At 39.6% G+C, this 17,700-nt stretch overlaps 1 protein-coding gene across 2 annotated transcripts in view; it reads left to right on the forward strand.

Moving 5' to 3' along the window:
• The first annotated feature begins 8,449 nt into the window (after window positions 1-8,449).
• The window catches only part of LOC146380607 (cadherin-20-like), a 99,891-nt gene continuing 90,640 nt past the window's right edge, over window positions 8,450-17,700 (forward strand). For both annotated transcript variants that reach the window (XM_084939802.1, XM_084939803.1), the window contains exon 1: window positions 8,450-8,932. The gene's annotated coding sequence lies outside the window, so the exon portion shown is untranslated. The remainder of the gene's footprint in view (window positions 8,933-17,700) is intronic.

Consider the following 17,700-nt stretch of genomic DNA (forward strand, 5'->3'; position numbering starts at 1 on the left):
TTATGAAAATGTATGAGCTGAGCTGAGAACTTCTTGCATTGTTTTATTCAGAGAAAGTTTGTGAAGCCTGAAGAGGGAACCCTCTCACACCCCTAACACAGGACACGAAAGAAAACGAACCTTCAAAGTAAAACTGCAACCAATCAAAAAGACACATACTAAGAATGGAGACAAGGAAACACTCAAGGAACAAGGCACAAATCCTATGGAAGATACATTTAGGGAAACACTAAGGGCATTAAATCCACAGGAAATAACTATCTCAAACTGTGGTTTCATACACAAGTTGAAGGGAAATAACTCTAGAAAACGTAAGATAAAAGGTAAAAATTCTAATTCAGTGAGTAGCTTCTGTACAAATGTAACAACCAAATAAATAACCTTGGGCTCCATGAATAAGACACTTGAGAGATTCTTTTCAAATACAATACATCTTTTTAAATTAGTGAGTAAAAATGAACCTTTTAACAAAGAATCAGTGCCATCGATATTGAACTCATCCCCTGCAGCTCTACTTAAGTGAAGAACAATTTATACTAGTTAGTAATAGAAAGCCTCACCAGTGAGTTCACCATGATCGGCAACTTTTTCCAAATAGTTTAATATTGAGTTTCAAACAGTGATACAACCTTTTGCAAGGTTAGAGGGTTAAATGAGGTTATATGAGAAAAATAGTGAGGACAGGCACAGGGTGTACCAAGCACACAGAAACAGTTGCAGGGCCTTTTACTGTAGAACGCCAAAAACACAAGCTTGCAAGCAGGAAAAATGAAAAGATAAAGTAAAACTGAGACTGCTGGAACAAACAATGCAAAGGCAAAAAACCAGGTTGGTAAAGTAAACTGTGTGCTGTATAAGGCAGCAGGTGAAGTGGGTGTGGCAGATGACTACAATGAACGTGCAAAAACGTGGTGGAGTGATACATGAGCTGAAAGTCAAGCTCACAGAGAAACTGTAGCACATGGTTGGTGTTATCTTACATATTTTTCTTATTGTCAGTAACTGTCATTATATAACAAGAGTGTCATGTAGATTTGGGACTTTCCAAGTCACAAATACAATGTCCTGAAAAGTTTCCATAATATTCAGAACACTGTTGGGAGCAATTCCAAGAGGAGAAGATGATGCATTTGATATTTGGCAGCTCAATGAGGTGGTTTTTATTTCTTTTTGGACACTACAGCTCTATTGCATACACACTGGACTAACATAAAGTGGCAGGAGGTTTGTTACCAGGTATTGGTGTGTGAAACAGAAGCTTTGTGAATGTGACATGTAAAGCGTCATGAGTGCCTCATTATCACTAAGAGTAAAAGAAGCACTGGATAAATGCAGTCCATTTATTTGCTAGAAGAATACATGAGTTATTGATTTGGGTCTTTTCATAGGATTTTGTTGACAACCATATGCTTCAGCTGAGAGGGCCTTTGACGTCAGAAAACCAGAGGCTATTAGGAATCTTCAGATCTCATTTATTAAGGTACTGAAATGATAAAACTAAAAAAATAACATTTTGTTACAAGAAACATTCAACACTTGTGTGAAAAAGAAAGTATGCTCTGTTTCAAGTCTCAGGTTTTATGTGTCAGGACATAATAAAAACTGTCATCTGGTCCTTCAGGTTCTAAAATTACTTAAATGCGACCTCAGATGAACAACAACACATGACATATTACACCATGCCATTATTTCTTAACAAAAACGCAGAAGCTAAAATGCAGAAGTGTGAAAAACTAGCTTGTAGAAACACCTTTAGCAGCAATAAATTACAGTGATCACTTTCTGTATGACTTTTTCAGTCTCTCATGTTATGGAGGAATTCTAGTCGACTACTTGTCACAATGTTTCTTCAGTTAAGTGAGGTTTGTTTATTGAGTTCATTAAGGCGCTTGTTTATGCACAGCTCTCCTAAGGTTCTTTCAGTCAGGTTGATGTTTGAACTTTGATGGGGCCACTGCAGCACCTTGAGTCTTTTTTTTCAGCTCCAAAACAAGCCCAAATCATCACCCGTTGACCACTGTGCTTGACAGCTGGTATTAGGTGTTTGTGCTTATATGCTGATACGAACTGTGGCCAGAACCTCCAACTTGGTCTCATCGTTACAAAGATCATCGTTGAAGTCTTGTGGTTTATTCAAGTACAGCTTTGCAAACCTAAGTTGTGTTGCTATGTTCTTTTCAAGAGAAGAGCATTTCTCCTAGAAAGCCTTCCAACCAAGCCATCTTTATTTTTTTCGTATTATTGTACTGTCATGGACTTTAAGAAGCTAAGTGAGGTTTGTAGAGTTGTGGGGTTTTTGCAGGTTCCCTGAGTATTGCAGAGTCTGACCTTGGGATAAATTTGCCAAGGTGTCCGACTGTCTTGATTATTTTTCACTTAAGAATAATCTTGATGAGCAGCAACAATCATTGTTGTCTGTCCTGTTTTGTTGTTGTTTTGCATTTTGTTGACACATACCTGAATACTCCAGACCTACAAACTGCAAAAACGTCTGATTTTAAAGAGGTGCGCACTCTCGCTGATGATCAGGTGCATTTGATTAGCAGCACCTGGCTGCTACTTTTCAGTCCTATGGAAGCAGCAGGGGTGTATTAAGTTTTACACCCTTTGCTTCCACTTTTGGATTATTTTGCATGAAACAACACTGTTAAATGTCATGTGTTACTGTTCATCTGAGATTAAATTATTATAAATCCCATTCTATTATATGCACACAAAAAGGTGTACTGTCTTTTTACATGACTATATATAAATATCAAGTAAAACACACACTTATGTATGTATGTATGTATATATATATATATATATATATATATATATATATATAATATGCTTATTTCACACTTTCTTATTTTGCAGAAAGTCTCTGCCTACCATTTCATATCTAGACTACAGTATCTTGAGACAAGTTAGACAGACTCCACAGGTCAGGGTTAGGAAAAAATGTCAGCAACAGTGTGAGAAAGATATAGAAAATAACCCGCTCTGCCCTATATTTAATGGCTCCTCTCTTTGACACGTTCTGTTTCTGAAACTCTTGACAGCTTGCACCAGCATCGTCTTTATTTTGCCTTTTTTCTATTACCTTTATTCTTTATCCATCTATATATCTATTATCTATCTATCTAGGTCTTACTTCTGTTCCATCGCTGTCTCTGTGTCTTCCTCTAATTGTTTTCCCACCTCACTCTCCGGGGATGTGTAGGCATGGCCTTGTTATCCCGGCTGATCGATGTGATTTATAGGTTTAGGGAGCGAGACATGCAAACTTTCTCATCTCCCGGGGATAAACCGGGGAAATCAATCACATGCTTTCACTTTGTGTGGGCCAATCCAGACCTAAAAAACTACTTTCTCCAAAGATTATCAGGGAAGCTTTTCAAATCAAGCTCTTTTCTTATCCCAAATACTCAATTTAATAATCGTACTCTGAGCTGTGTTTTTTTTTCCTTTTTTATCCACATCTGCTAAAAATATACCTTTATTCGCTTACGGCTGAAGCACATTTCTTTCCAAACGTACCATTTTGTGATTGTCTCTACAGTTCCGCTAATTAATATCCTTATGCAACTGTACTTTGTGCTAATTTGCTATGATGCAGTTGGCCTTCCTAACATTATCGCTCTGGCCCTCATGAGGACAGCAGAATGTAAAATACTGTAGCTGTGGAGAAATAAATCCACCAAGGTTTGATGAGAACTGCTGTCATTTTTTTTAACAAACATTTTTTTCTTTAAGGAGCTCGGCTTCATTAGAGAAAAAAAAGGAGCATCGCAACTGAGTCAGGCACACATCGACTATAGATTTGCAGCTTGTTTTTTTTTTTTATCGATCTTACACATGACTCAGGCTGATAAAGGCTTCAGGATACAACAGCACTATCATATACTGTATTGGATTAAAGATGGTGGGATTTTTTTTCTTAAGTCTCTCTTGTCCTCGATAATGCATCACACTGAGTACCTGTCAGAAAGGTATGTCAGATAAGCCACTGGATCAATACCAAACAGTTAAGCATTCAGAATCAGCCTTTGGGCTCAGCAGAAGAGTTGTAATGTTTGATGCACGTATTAAAAAAAAGAAAACATCCCCATCAAACGCAGCAAACACTTTAAAGAATATTAGGAAATAGGAGACAGAAGGATGAATATATGTCAGTCTGATTTCAATCTGCTGTATATTTTATATTTGCCAATGCATCTGCAGTAAAATACAGTAAATGTCTCAGTATGGCTTTGCTGAGAAGGAGGAGAGGTGCAGACACCAGCACGTAACAGAGCAGGCATCAGAGACCAACAGCCATGATTAAGTCGGGCATAGCATAAAATTTGCCTCCAAATTTGCTTGCAGGCTGTGAGTGCTTAAATACTTGACATTTGCCAGTTGGAAGTGTAGAATAACTTAGGCTTTGTGGCCTGCTTAAATTTTTTATCCAGGCTGATTATGCCACAAATGAGGAGAAAATCTATAATATTCTTTTCACATTTTACTTTTGTGACCATTTGTAAATTTGAAAAATACCAAATATTGACATTCAAGCTTGTCAGAATATAGCCTATGGCTCATGTGTCTATATATAAGCCAGGTTTTAATAATAATAATAATAATGATAATAATTTTGGGAACTAAGCAGAGCCGAGACTTTAGTCCTTCCATAAGCAACAAGTACTTGTTTCAGTAATGCTGCTTTATTTGAGCTTTTCCAGGTTTAAAACAGTGAAATCTAACAACCACACAGCATCAAACAGGAGACACAGTTAAGTGGAATTTATGGTCCAGTAAAGCCACTGGGTTCGCTGTCCACTCCACTCCAGGGCCTGTCCGCCTGCCTGGAGTGAGGTCAGATGGAGCCAGTGTAGAAGTACGACCGGTCTTTGGGTCAATTTGCTCGAGGTGTAGTTGGTCGCGGAGAAGATCGAAATTATAACACACAAAGAGAGCGAAACCGAGAGATAAAAACAATGAAAAGTGTCACTGCAGCTGCTTTCTGTACTCATCGTGTTTTGCTTTATGATCTTTTAAGATATTCAAAGGTCGTGGAGACCAAAATAGAGCTAAAACTAAAGTTTCTGTGGGTTTCTATTTGAACAGAAAATTAGATATTATAAGTTCATAAGATTCTGCTGCCCTGAAGTGAACAAAAATAAATTCTTCTTCAATAAATCAAACACTTTTTGTCATGGTGTATATCTGCTTTTTCAAAATGCTTTCACAATTAACTTTGGTTTTCAAGCCATCTCCTGCTTGTCGTTTCTCTCTTTTGAGACATCATTGATTCTCCAACATGCACTTTCACTTTGTTTGTTACATCTGCACGTTGGTGGTAATGGCTTGTTATAATAGCTTTTGATGCCATGCAATTGATCAGTCGAACTAGGATTTATGTCCTATTCAGATCAAGTGGGATGGATGGTAGAGACGGAAAGGATTTCCATGTTGTTTGTCTAAACATTATATACTATGTGTTGTGCACAGACAATACATCAGTTTGGATATACCAGCAACAACAAATCTGATGTGAGGCACTCGCAGTGTTTGGTTTCAGGTATTTGCATTGCATTACATGCCACATTGGACACTTTGAAGGAAAAATTTGCTTTTTAACTTAAGGAAACAACATTTACAAGTCAAAACCTGCTGAAACTACCATGACTTCAATGTGCGGTATAATCTTCAGATAAGGGTTCCAGGAAGTTATCCATAAAACATGTGGAAAACAATGCATATAACACGTGAGCTGCAGCAGAACCCTGCAGTGTGCATGTAATTCATTTGCTCCTGCTAGAATTATGTGTCAGAACACCTGTAAGCTTAAACATTGTGAAAATTCCCAGACAATGTGAATAATGTTGATTATCTCTAGAGAATACCAAAGTCAACTTCCTTGTATTAATCTTGTTGTGGGAGAAAAAGTCAGGTTTAAAGGCCTGAAAGTGAAATTTTGATGACCAGACTACTGAGGGAAGCATCTGTGAAACAGGCGAGACTCATGGTGACAGTAGGCCAGTGAGAGAAAAACTGATGACAGGGTGTTACAGGACCTAGAGGATTTGCTGCTACCATCTGGTTGACCAACATGACATGGAATACTGCAAATGTTTTGTCAGATGGTGCTGACATCTCATAGATACAACTCATAAGGTGTTCTCTGGCATCTGTCCTTCGACACAACAACCAAAGAAATGTCAAGAAACTGGTCCTCGGCATTTAAAGGCTGGAGGGGTGGCATTGAAGTAATTTGCATGTTTTGTGTTTTACACTTTTCTTGCTGTTTTCACTTCCCTTTTACTGTCACAGTAAGGGTTAGGCATTAGGCACCAAAAAATTGCTGTAGGTTTTGAAAAGGATTTTGTTTTGTTTTGTTTTGTTTTTCTTAAGTTTTTTTTCAAACATCCACCTATAGTGATTAAATGTGATGCTAAGAGCTCTTTTTTTGTAAACATTGATTTGTGATGAGTTGGGCGTGAGAAATCTATCCAAATCTATTGGATCTATTACCAAAAACAACATTTAACACTTTAGGGAGGAGGGTGGGCTGGACTGCCAGTTACCACAGGCAATCAATAGGTATTGTTCATTGTCATGTTGGATACTCGTACTACATATGCCCAAAGTTTCAAAGAATAAGGTCTCAGATGTATTTTGCCAATACATCTGCAGGAATATATAGTAGATTTGGCAGTGTGGTTCTATTCTGCGGTCTAGCATGGAGCGCATGATGCAGGGAGTATGTTGACACCAATAATCCAATTAAACAATGTTAATTCTGTTAATCTGGATGCAATTGTGTCAGTAGGAGAAACATTTTATCACTTGTCCAAGTGACCTCTTCAGTCATCTAGCTTATGGTTACAATCAAAACCAGCACCATTGCATCACCTGTGCTTCTTAAATTGCAACCCATTGCAATACAACCAGCATTACATTGCATGAGGCAGGAAGAGTATCGAAGACCAGATGATGTATCAGAAACCAACAACACTGATGCTGATTAAGTCAGGTGGAGTATGAAAAGAAGAAGGTGAAGCTCAGGTGGGTTGCAAAGTGGCTTGTAGGCTAAGGAAGCTTATCTTGGCCAACCTTCTACATATACGAGCTGAATAAATTTCTTAGACTAGTTTTAGAGTTTGTTTTTTTACACTTGTGTCTATATAATCTCAAAGAGAAAATCCTTAATATGGTCATTCCCAAGCTCCCAAGGAGAAGTGGAGAGGAAGGTCAGCTTAAATAGAAAGGAGCTAAAAGGTCTGGCTTCAGGCAGTTAATCAGCTGATGAACTTCACCAAGGCTTAGTAGACAATAAATACGATAATAAATTATTGTTTTAAGCTGGGACTCATGCAAAGCCACCCTAGTAGAGACAAAAATATAGACCTAAAAATAAGCAGGTCTCCTTTTTTGTTATACGTAGCTAGTATGGTAATACTGTTTTTGCTGTTACAGAGAGAAAGAATAATCAAACAGCAAAAATCTAAAGTATAGGATCACGTGTACACATGATGCGTAAGAACACCTTTAACAATACCTTCGTTTGTTAGTGGGAATGAAAGCTAGGAAGTGTATTTGCTGGAAAGCTAAGTGCAACACAAAGATTTAAAGAGTCCCTATAGATGACAAAAAGGGCAACGATTGCTGCAGCTGCTGCTGTTATTGCTGTGGCATTGGTATCTGAATCTAAAAGGAGGTGTGTTTTCAAGCGATGTATAATATGATGCAGAACGGGCCAATGCCATTCAAAGTACAGCAGCAGAATTGTCAGCGGGGTTAAGGAATTGAAGCTGCACTTATCTCCGGTGACTTGACATAAATTGATGTAAGACTTTAAATCCGGGACTTCTTCAGACTTTGATTCGGAGGCATATGACGAGCTCGGCTTTCATTTAACTCATCGGAAACGCTTCTGAGCCCGCGGGGACATGAGCGGTTTGATTTTTATCTGTTTTCCAATGACTCAATACCTTCAATTAAGCCCAATTAGACTTGTTTAAGGACAGTTAATTATTAATCAGCCAAGGGAGAAGCAAATATTTACTTATTCATCATACATATTTCTTGTTTTGTTCATGATTATTTTATGAACCAATTTTCTTATAATGTGAAGTCATGTGTGCTGCATTCTAATGTAACAGGCTGAAGTCTGCTGGGGATGTTCGAGCCACAATCCTTTAACCAAGCTTCAGACGGTCTGTTGATAAAACACAGTAAAGAGAAAAGACCACAAAGTTAATAGACTATCACTCCCCCTAAAAAGAACTGATTGTGCTGCTCAGGGGGGTCACATACACAGTGAGAGGGGTTGCAGCCAATGCGAGAACAAAAGAATAAAGTGGGGGAAAGTGAGTGGAGCGAAAGAGTGTATTTTGAGTCCTGCGGGTTAATTCAGTGCCTTTCAGCTACAATTGCCGTGTCTAAACATTCATGAGCCGTACAGGGATGGATGAAGGGAGAGAGGGAGGGAGAAATGAGGGGAATAGATGGAGCAAGAGCACAGCGCTCAGACACAAGAGAGAGAGCTGTGTGTGAGCTCATCCACAGCGCTCTGAGCAGGTAGAGCGAGCACAGGACACAGAGAGAGAGCGTGCAGGAGGAGGAAAGTGAAAGAAGGAGAGAGAAAGGGAGTCTGTCTCCTCACCTGAAGATTACTTTGTCTCACACTTCATTCACCCCGAGTGCTGGAAGGAGCAGCGAGGTAGAAGCTGAGTTCATCAGGAGTTGCCAGCGCTTGCTCTCTGGTCTTTTTCTTTTCTTTTTTTTAAATCCCCTCTTGCCTGGTTTTCCCAGCGCAGGGGGTCAGCTGGACTTTTCTCTGCAAGAAAAAACCCACAGTGGAAAGACTGAGATAGAGAAACCAACACGTCGGGAGGGAAAGTGAGAAAATTGCAGTAAATCCCAGTGTCTGCGAAGGAAAAGAAGTTCAGAGAAGCTCCAAAAGGTAAGGATTTTAATTTATTCCTCTCTTTTCCAAATCGTCTAATAAAAACATAATTATCAGAACAACCTGTAACAAGGTAAGTCAAGTCCTTGCATTTTAAGAGCTTGTGCAGAGTGTGTCTTTGTGCAGTGGGTGTGTATTACAGCCATCATTTACGGACTTCGAGGAGAAGCAGCAATGTGCACTTGCGGTGGCAGGAAGTTGACTCAGGAGGATGGGTTAATAATACAAGAAAAAGCAGAGGGACAGCTCGAAGTACAGTGACAGAAACAGGGAAAAATACATGAGTGTGAAGGAGAGTTGAACTGAACGACTGAGAAAGAGAGAGGGGAATAGGAGGAGGAGGGATAGAGTGGAGTGGCGGGGGCTCGCTGGCAGCCAATTCAGTAACCAAGGCAGCTGACATGAGGGAGAGCCAACAGGGGGACAGTGGGATTTCTATTTTTCACCCTTGCTGAGATACGCCGGGGCTCTGCCAAGTCCCCTGCCTCATCCCCCATGGATAAAGATTTCATTGTGTGCTGCTGTGACTGAATTCATTAAGCATCTACATGTACTCTCCTCTGGCCGCACTACTCTCGTACGCTCCTTCCTCTCTCCAGCTTATACTCACTCTACACGACCGCTCCTCCTCTCTCGCTTTCATTGTAGTCTCAATTGGCCCAGCTCAACTTGTGTTGCATCAACAGTTGTATTTTTTTCCCCAAAGCTCTGCAGTGGATGATACTGTGAACACAATTTTGACAAGAATGACCCCAAAGTTTATTAAGCCTGGCTTCAGGATGCCACATGGGGTCGCTCAATGTAGGTGGGGGGTGGGGGGCATGGGAGATTTATTAGATGGCAGCTTGGGAACTTTGCTGGCATTAATAACAAGAAGGGCTGTGAAATCCTGCTAAAACATGAAAGAATGCAACATTACAGTGGCTACCAAATATATCAGTAACACTTTTATACTACAGTGGATCACGCAAGTGTGTTTTTGTGTTCCTTGGTCTTATTTAGCTCATGTCCACCATGTCTTTTGTTTGCTGTCATCAGTTTTTAGCTTATGTCTCAGGGCAAAAGCACCAAAACGCCACGTGATGAAAATAGCAGATTTACAAGAGCTTATAAATAGATGTAAATGAAAGCTAATGCTGTTCTGTTTTTTTCTGGATGTTTGCATTTGCTAACAAACAAATCAGTGTGTTGCTTGCAGCCCGTTTGTGCTGCCCCCAAGTGGGCAAAAAGCTTGTTGCTGTAGGTTTCGGTTGGTGTTTTACGGTTTTTGTTTCTTTTTGCTTATTCGTGTGGTCAACCCACACAGAAAAAAAAAACATTATTTGATAACTGACCTAAAGATTGTTATTGGTTGTCAAGTAATTGGTCCGAAAGAAAAAGATGAGTTTGCCTGCCAGCAAGCTCACGCTAAGGCTAACAAGAAAGAATTCATTAAATTTAGTGAAAAGGCAAAACAACGCATTGAATTAAAATTTATCTAATAAAAAATAGTCAATAACTGAGCTCAGAGCTGTTTTATCACCCCAAAATTGTTTATGGCAGCACATACATTGTGGGCTCTTTTTCTGCCAAGCATGCCATTTATTTTCTTCTACGCACTTAGGCTAGTCCCCCAGAGTTTTTTTAATTTCTCAAACTTTTATTCGACACCATCTCTGACTTTAGGGAATCTTTAATTAGTTTCTAGAAGCAGTGACACTAGTGATTCTTGACAACATTAATTAAAAATTGTTTTTCTTTAAAAATAAAAAATCACAATTTATTCAAAAGGTCACGCTGAAAATGAAGGTACTGCTTCATTAAAAAGGAGATTGAAGTAAGAGTAAACTCGATTCAGATGTTGTTCACTTTTCGTGCATTAGCCTTTCCCTGCCTTTCTCTCCACACTGAAGACCATGTCATCACCCTTTAGGTAAAAGGCTAGTATAGCCTTTATGGGCTCCTTATTGTTTCCAAGATGTGAGGCGCTTCGCTTGTGGTGAAATCAATAGCCCAGTAAATTCTTAATTGAATGACTGCAGGGCTTGGAGCCTGATGGTGCTTTATGGGCTACCAGAAGGCGCCTTTGAGAACAGACAAAATAACAAGGACCCTGCTGGCATTGTTGTGGTCTGGGAAGCAACGTCATGTCAATCAGCCAGGCCTGGCAGGCAACAGCGGCTGTGGGACGGCGTTAGTGCTTGTACACCTGCCATGTTATGCTTGAGTTGAAGCGGGTGTCACTTTACCTCTAATTAGCTTTTCTTCCTTTGAAATATTTTTTATGGCTCATTTGATCATCACGCAGTACATTTTCTCAGTGCTATTTGACACCGGGGAGCCGTGTCACAGGTACCGCTGCTGTGATCGAAGACAGAAAACCACCTTTGGGTTTAAAATTTGGAACACGACCAGATATGTTTCGTGCACAGGAAACACCCGTGTGGTATTGTGTGGTGGTGCGGATCCGTTTGTCGGAGTTGTAAGTCATCTGTCTGAGCTACGGATGGATTGTCTTGACCTCTGGGCGCTCGCTGCCACTTCAGCAGAAACAAAAGAGTACGATGCACACTTTTGGCCAATTTGTTAAATGTCACACTCTTTTAACACTGCAGTTTTTCACCCATCAGTTTGTTAACTAGTTGGGATGAGACAGTTATATGCAATTTTTAATCAAGTCCAAATCTTCAAATATTTTCTTTATTCAGAATAAAAAAGCTGCTTGCTAATTGTTTTTTATTATCCTCAACATCATCATCATCATCATCATCATTATTATTATTATACTGTAACAAAATAATTCCTCAAATCTGGGATAAATATAGTATTGTATAGTTGATGCATTAAGTAATAGCATGAAAACTGGTATTCTCTGAGCCATTCTTGCTCAATGGCGAAGTGCTCTTTTGGCAGAAGAGCTGCTCTGGTAGTCATAGAGTGCTGAAAAGCTTATTTCATGGGGGTCCTGCGTGAGCCAGTTTCTGCAGCTAGTATCCAGCATTAGTTCTCAGCTCTCTCACTCTCAGCTGCAATCGGCCAGCTAGAACAGGTATGAAAACGGGCAGAGCTCCATTTGCTTCTGGTGTTTATTGCTCATTGCTAGTCGTGCTGAATATCAGGTCATGAACAACAGCTGCAAACTTCAGAGAAACTCTAGGCAGCAGAGTCTGTCACGACACCTCTCCTTCACATATTTAACACACTCCAGCGATGTGTACTAAGTTGCTGGGTGTTATCTTTGAAAGTGAATATTGCACGTTTTTGTGGGCTGTTTACTGATCTGAACCCAAAAAAGGGAAAATACTAAAAGTATTCATTTAAATGTGTTTCATGTTTTGAACTAAATATCCAGAAACCATAAAATGATGAAAACCGATTTGGTAAATGGTGTTAAAACAAGGCTCTTTACTTCATTCTTTAACGGCAGAAACAATAGAGCTCACACCGGTACATTCAGATTTGATGCTTTAGGATATATTTGCTAACTTTGTGTTCATTGCACTTACCAGTACATAGCCTTATCCATACCAGCCAAGTGCAATAATATGCAAAAACTGGAAATATCCATAGAAAATAGGCTGATGAAAACCAGTTTCATTCAACAACTTCACACTGGCTGCGATTAAAAGAGAACATTTTATAACAAACTTTAGCAAAGAGCAGGACTACTTATGCTTTGGAATTTGCATTTTCTTTACAAAAACACTCACAATTTACAGTTTAGACCCTGAACTCTAAATTAGGCAAAGTTTCTCGATATTTTATGTCCTCATTAGCTCGATTGGCACCATGTAAGCAAAGAAATTATGTATTTCTTAAGCCACACTGGTGTGCCTTGATGCACCATTGGGAAACCACTGCATGAGGGGGCACAGCTCAATTGGAGGTCAATCCATAGCAGGTGGAGCATCTTTTATGTAAGGGATATCATGACAGGAATGCAATAGGAGCTTGGTAGCACCCGCAGCAACCATACGACAAACAGCTACATGAATATATATTTGTAAAATGTTAATGCTGTGTATATAAAGTATACACACATAGCGTGACTACTCAATGGCACACAGGAAAGCCTGACTTATGTGGCAAACATTTATAATAAAACAACCACTATCAATACTGTAATTTACACCACACATACTCTTTTTTTAAAGCATACCACTCAACAGCACTGTTATCTGGAAAATCAACAATGATCCAATAACAAGCATACCGCAAAGTAAACAAACACAAGACAACAGCAGCTATGCACTGGCTGTTATGAAAGCCCGATTTAATAAATAGCCATCCATGAAATAGTCTCGAGCTCTACTGATTTGTCTCCCGAATATGAGTTCTCATTTGTCCGGTCTCATATGCGCTCATTATCTTTTCCCCTTTATTTATAGGGTGAAAATGGCCACCTTCAAAGGCTGAGGCCTTGGTGGTGGATCTATTTACACCAGAGACTCAAGTTTAAGTCTTCAGATTTCACAGATGTTCACACTCCATTCGTATTGTTTTTTTTTGTTTGTTTGTTTGTTTGTTTTTTAAAATATATTACAAAAATAAAAATATGTCACTTGGTTAACTTTAGGCATTAAAAACTACAGGGTTAGGTTTAATATAGAAAAACTACCGTATTTTCCGCACTATACGGAGCACTTAAAAGCCTTTAGTTTTCACAAAAATCGACAGTGCACCTTATGAATGCATTCTGGTTGTGCTTTGCTGACCTCGAACCAATTTCAGGTGGTACACGGCACTCAAAAATCTGTCAAAAATGTTTTAGTACGACTTTGGTAAGCTACGAAGCCGCACTGCTTGATGGATTGTCAGAACATTACGGCTACCGTAGTCAGGAGCCTCGCAGAGTAATCTGGGTCCAAAACTCCGTCCGCTTCAGGTCCCAAAGTCAAACAAACACTGCAGCATCACTGAGAGGTAAAAACTGCCTAAATTCTTTCATCTTTAACAAAATGATCAGTGTTGCTGCTTTACCAGGTGTAACAATTAAGTTTAACATTCAGGCATCCATGAAAACAGGATTTATTAAATTTAACAGAGTTAGAAGTTAGCAGGAAGTTAGCTCGCTAGTTTCCACCTAAACATGATATAGCATGTTCTGACTGAGAGATTTCTGAAATAATTAAAACATACAGCTCTGCTATCACTTCCAACATAAATGAAGACAGAAAACTAAACAGCAGTGACGTTTGTAGGGTTACGGAAGTTGGGCTAGCTGGTATATAATGATGTGCTACCTGATCACTAGCTAACACAGCTTTGTTAGCATAATATAACCAGTGAAGTTGGAGGATGAATGCTAATGCTTGTTTCGCTTAATGCACCTTATAATCAAGTGCGCCTTATTGTCTGAACAATACAGTAGGTGGTTAGGTTTAGGCAGTCTCCAACTCCAGGCCTCGAGGGCCGGTGTCCTGCAGGTTTTAGATATAACCGTGGGTCAACACACCTGAGTCACATGATTAGTTCGTTACCAGGCCTCTGGAGAACTTAAGGAGGTCATTTAGCCATTTGAATCAGCTGTGTTGGACCAAGGACACATCTAAAACCTGCAGGACACCGGCCCTCGAGGCCTGGAATTGGAGACCCCTGGGTTTAGGCATTAAAAACATCTTGATATTATTTTGAGTTTAGGCATTACAAGAACATTGTTCGGTTTACGCATTGAAAGTCACTAGGGTTGGTTTAGGAACAAAAAATTAGTTGGTTTGGCAATAAAAATGACATGGTTATGTTTAGGCACTGAAACTACTTGGTTAGATTTTGCAATGAAAACTACTTTTGTACAAGAAATTTCTCTGTTTAGGCATTACAAGGACGTAGTAGATTTTGCAATTGGAAAAACGTTGCTATTTCTTTACGAAGGTCTTCTTTAAAACCTAACAAAGGTCCTTTGGCTGTAATAATGTGGACTAAAAATTGCCCTTTTTTCGCTTCATTGAGAAATCCCAAATTGGCGTTCGGATAGATATTTACAGTTGCACCTAACTAAACCAAAATACAATTTGCACTGTTAAACATCCAAGTTAAACTTGGTGCTCTTATTCAAGTTAACATTTCCAAGTTCAGTAACTGTCAGCTGACAGGTTGACAGTTGACAAGGTTGTGCTGACGTTGGAAATGTAACTTTGTTGTTGGCTACATGTACTGCTACAGTTTCACAAAGAAGTTTTTGTTAGAGTTTCTGCTACAACCAGTTCTGCCCGGGGAGATGCTGTTACTGTTTTAGCCATGATTGCTGGAAGCAGTTGTGCATCTACACCTGCTTATGATTTCAAACAAATAGGCAAAAAAACTTTAGGACCTCTGTTCCTGCACCACATTAGCAGTCAGAACCTGCACATTGCCAGAAGCATCTGTTTAGCGGTTAAAGAAGAGGCACATAGTGAACAAATGGACTCAGGCAGCTAGAAAGTACAACTACAATTTAAACTGTCAGTGCCAACACAGCTAATATAGCTCTGCATCCTTAAAGAACACCTACAGCAAGTAATAAGTCCATTCCCATGGTATTCAGAGTTTTTAAATACAGGAAATATTCTCACTTTCCACCTCAGTGTATATACACTGCTAAATGATCCATCGCTTTGTGCTACATGTGTGCACACAGCTGATAGTTTGGTTGTTCATTGGAACAAATTCTTCAATACCTGATTATGCACCAAAAGATGCAGGTTTTCATTTCACTGAGCTGGTCCTGCAGCTCCCTCCAAACTCAGATGGTGAATTATTCCATGCCCTCCTGAGTTAAAGAAAGCAATCATGTTTTTTTTCTTTCTTTTTTTTTCTGGGACTGACTCTCAGGCAGTGGATCTATTTAAAATGAGAGTTGCTTACAGTAATAGACAGAAACACCTCATCTTGAAAAATTAATTTGAATTGATTCCCCGTAGTCTTTCCCCCCACTGGTCTGACCGGGTTTTGAGAAGGAAATTTTCAATATTCAAGGCCACATGTAAAAATCAATGCCTAAATGAAGCTGATCGGAGAGATGAGCTTTCTCTCTCAGTGGTCCTCACTGGAGCCAGGAGGGAAAACTGAGCACATAAACTTTCCTTAACTGTTACATTGTACAGCCTATAGAGCTGTTTTCACAGAGTGCTTGATAGATATTAATCAAACATTTGAGCATTTGTGAACCATATCCAAAGCCCACATATTTAATTCAATTCAGTTCAGTTTTAATTATATAGCACCAAATCATAACAGCAGTGCCTCAAGGTGCTGTAGCCTCATCAGTGACAACGATGAGGCCGCCTACAGGGAGGAGGTGGATCGTCTGGCTGAGTGGTGCGACACAAACAACCTGCTGCTTAACACCGAGAAGACCAAGGAGCTCATCGTGGACTACAGGAGGAATGCTGACCCACATCCACCCATCCACATTAAGGGGACGGCTGTGGAGCGTGTGAGCAGCTTCAAGTTCCTGGGAGTCCACATCTCCGAGGATCTCACCTGGACGACCAACTGCTCCAAGCTGGTCAAGAAGGCTCACCAGCGCCTCTTCTTCTTGAGGACTCTGAGGAAGAACCACCTGTCCTCAGACATCCTGGTGAACTTCTATCGTTGCACCATCGAGAGCATCCTGACCAACTGTATAACAGTCTGGCACGGGAACTGCTCTGCCTCGGACCGGAAGGCGTTGCAGAGGGTCGTGAAAACTGCCCAGCGCATCGCCGGAGCACCACTTCCTGCCATAAAAGACATCTACAGGAAGCGGTGTCTGAAAAGGGCTGGGAAAATCATCAGAGACCCCAGTCACCCATCACATGGACTCTTCACCCTCCTGCCCTCTGGGAGGCGCTACAGGAGCCTCCGGACTAAGACCACCAGGTACCGGAACAGCTTCTTCCCCACAGCTGTCAGACTCCTGAACTCTGCCTCCTGACATCTGACCCACGTTAACACATGGACTGAACATACACACACCCACAATGGACAACTGTACCCTCAAACACACAATAATAACATGGACTGAACCACCACTCACAACCACTAGCACTTTATATAGATACTGTAGAAATTATCCACATATCTAATTTATCTTAACTGCACTACTGTATAGCTCTGTAAATAATCATTCTGTACATACGATAATTTTTAACCCTACAACTGTTTACAACTTGCATAGTTCCCATTTCTGTATAACTGTATATCTCAGATTTCTGTAAAGTTATTTATTTCATATTCTGTATAGTTTTTCATATTTATATCCTGTTCATATCCTGTACATAGCTTGTACTCACTACAGCCTGTACATACCTATAGTTATAGAATATTCACAACATACTTCATACCGTGTACATTATAACATACCATAATAGACCCATTTCTGTAATATACTTACATATCTATATTATTGCTAATATATATTGTAATATATCTATATCATGGCTAAAGCACTTCTGGATGGATGCAAACTGCATTCCGTTGCCCTGTATCTGTGCATGTGCAATGACAATAAAGTTGAATTCTATTCTATTCTATTCTATTTATATTAAGTTAGAGACCCTGCAGTATTATATGATGTTCAGTATGTGTGTTTCTGGCTTTAGCTAATATTAGTTGATATTAGTTAACAGTGTTGGTCAAGTTACTTGAAAAAGGTAATCAGTAACTAATTACTGATTACTTGCCCCAAAAAGTAATCCCGTTACTTTACTGGTTACTTATTTTCAAAAGTAATTAATTACTTAGTTACTTAGTTACTTTTTTAAAACATGATTTACAACCTGAATAGTTAATAAAGCGATAGATCTTTCAGCCCAGTTCTACTTTTT

Source organism: Perissodus microlepis, chromosome 9, assembly GCF_051167445.1.
Source record: "Perissodus microlepis isolate ML-2025 ecotype Zambia chromosome 9, ASM5116744v1, whole genome shotgun sequence".
In the NCBI taxonomy this organism is placed as follows: domain Eukaryota; kingdom Metazoa; phylum Chordata; class Actinopteri; order Cichliformes; family Cichlidae; genus Perissodus; species Perissodus microlepis.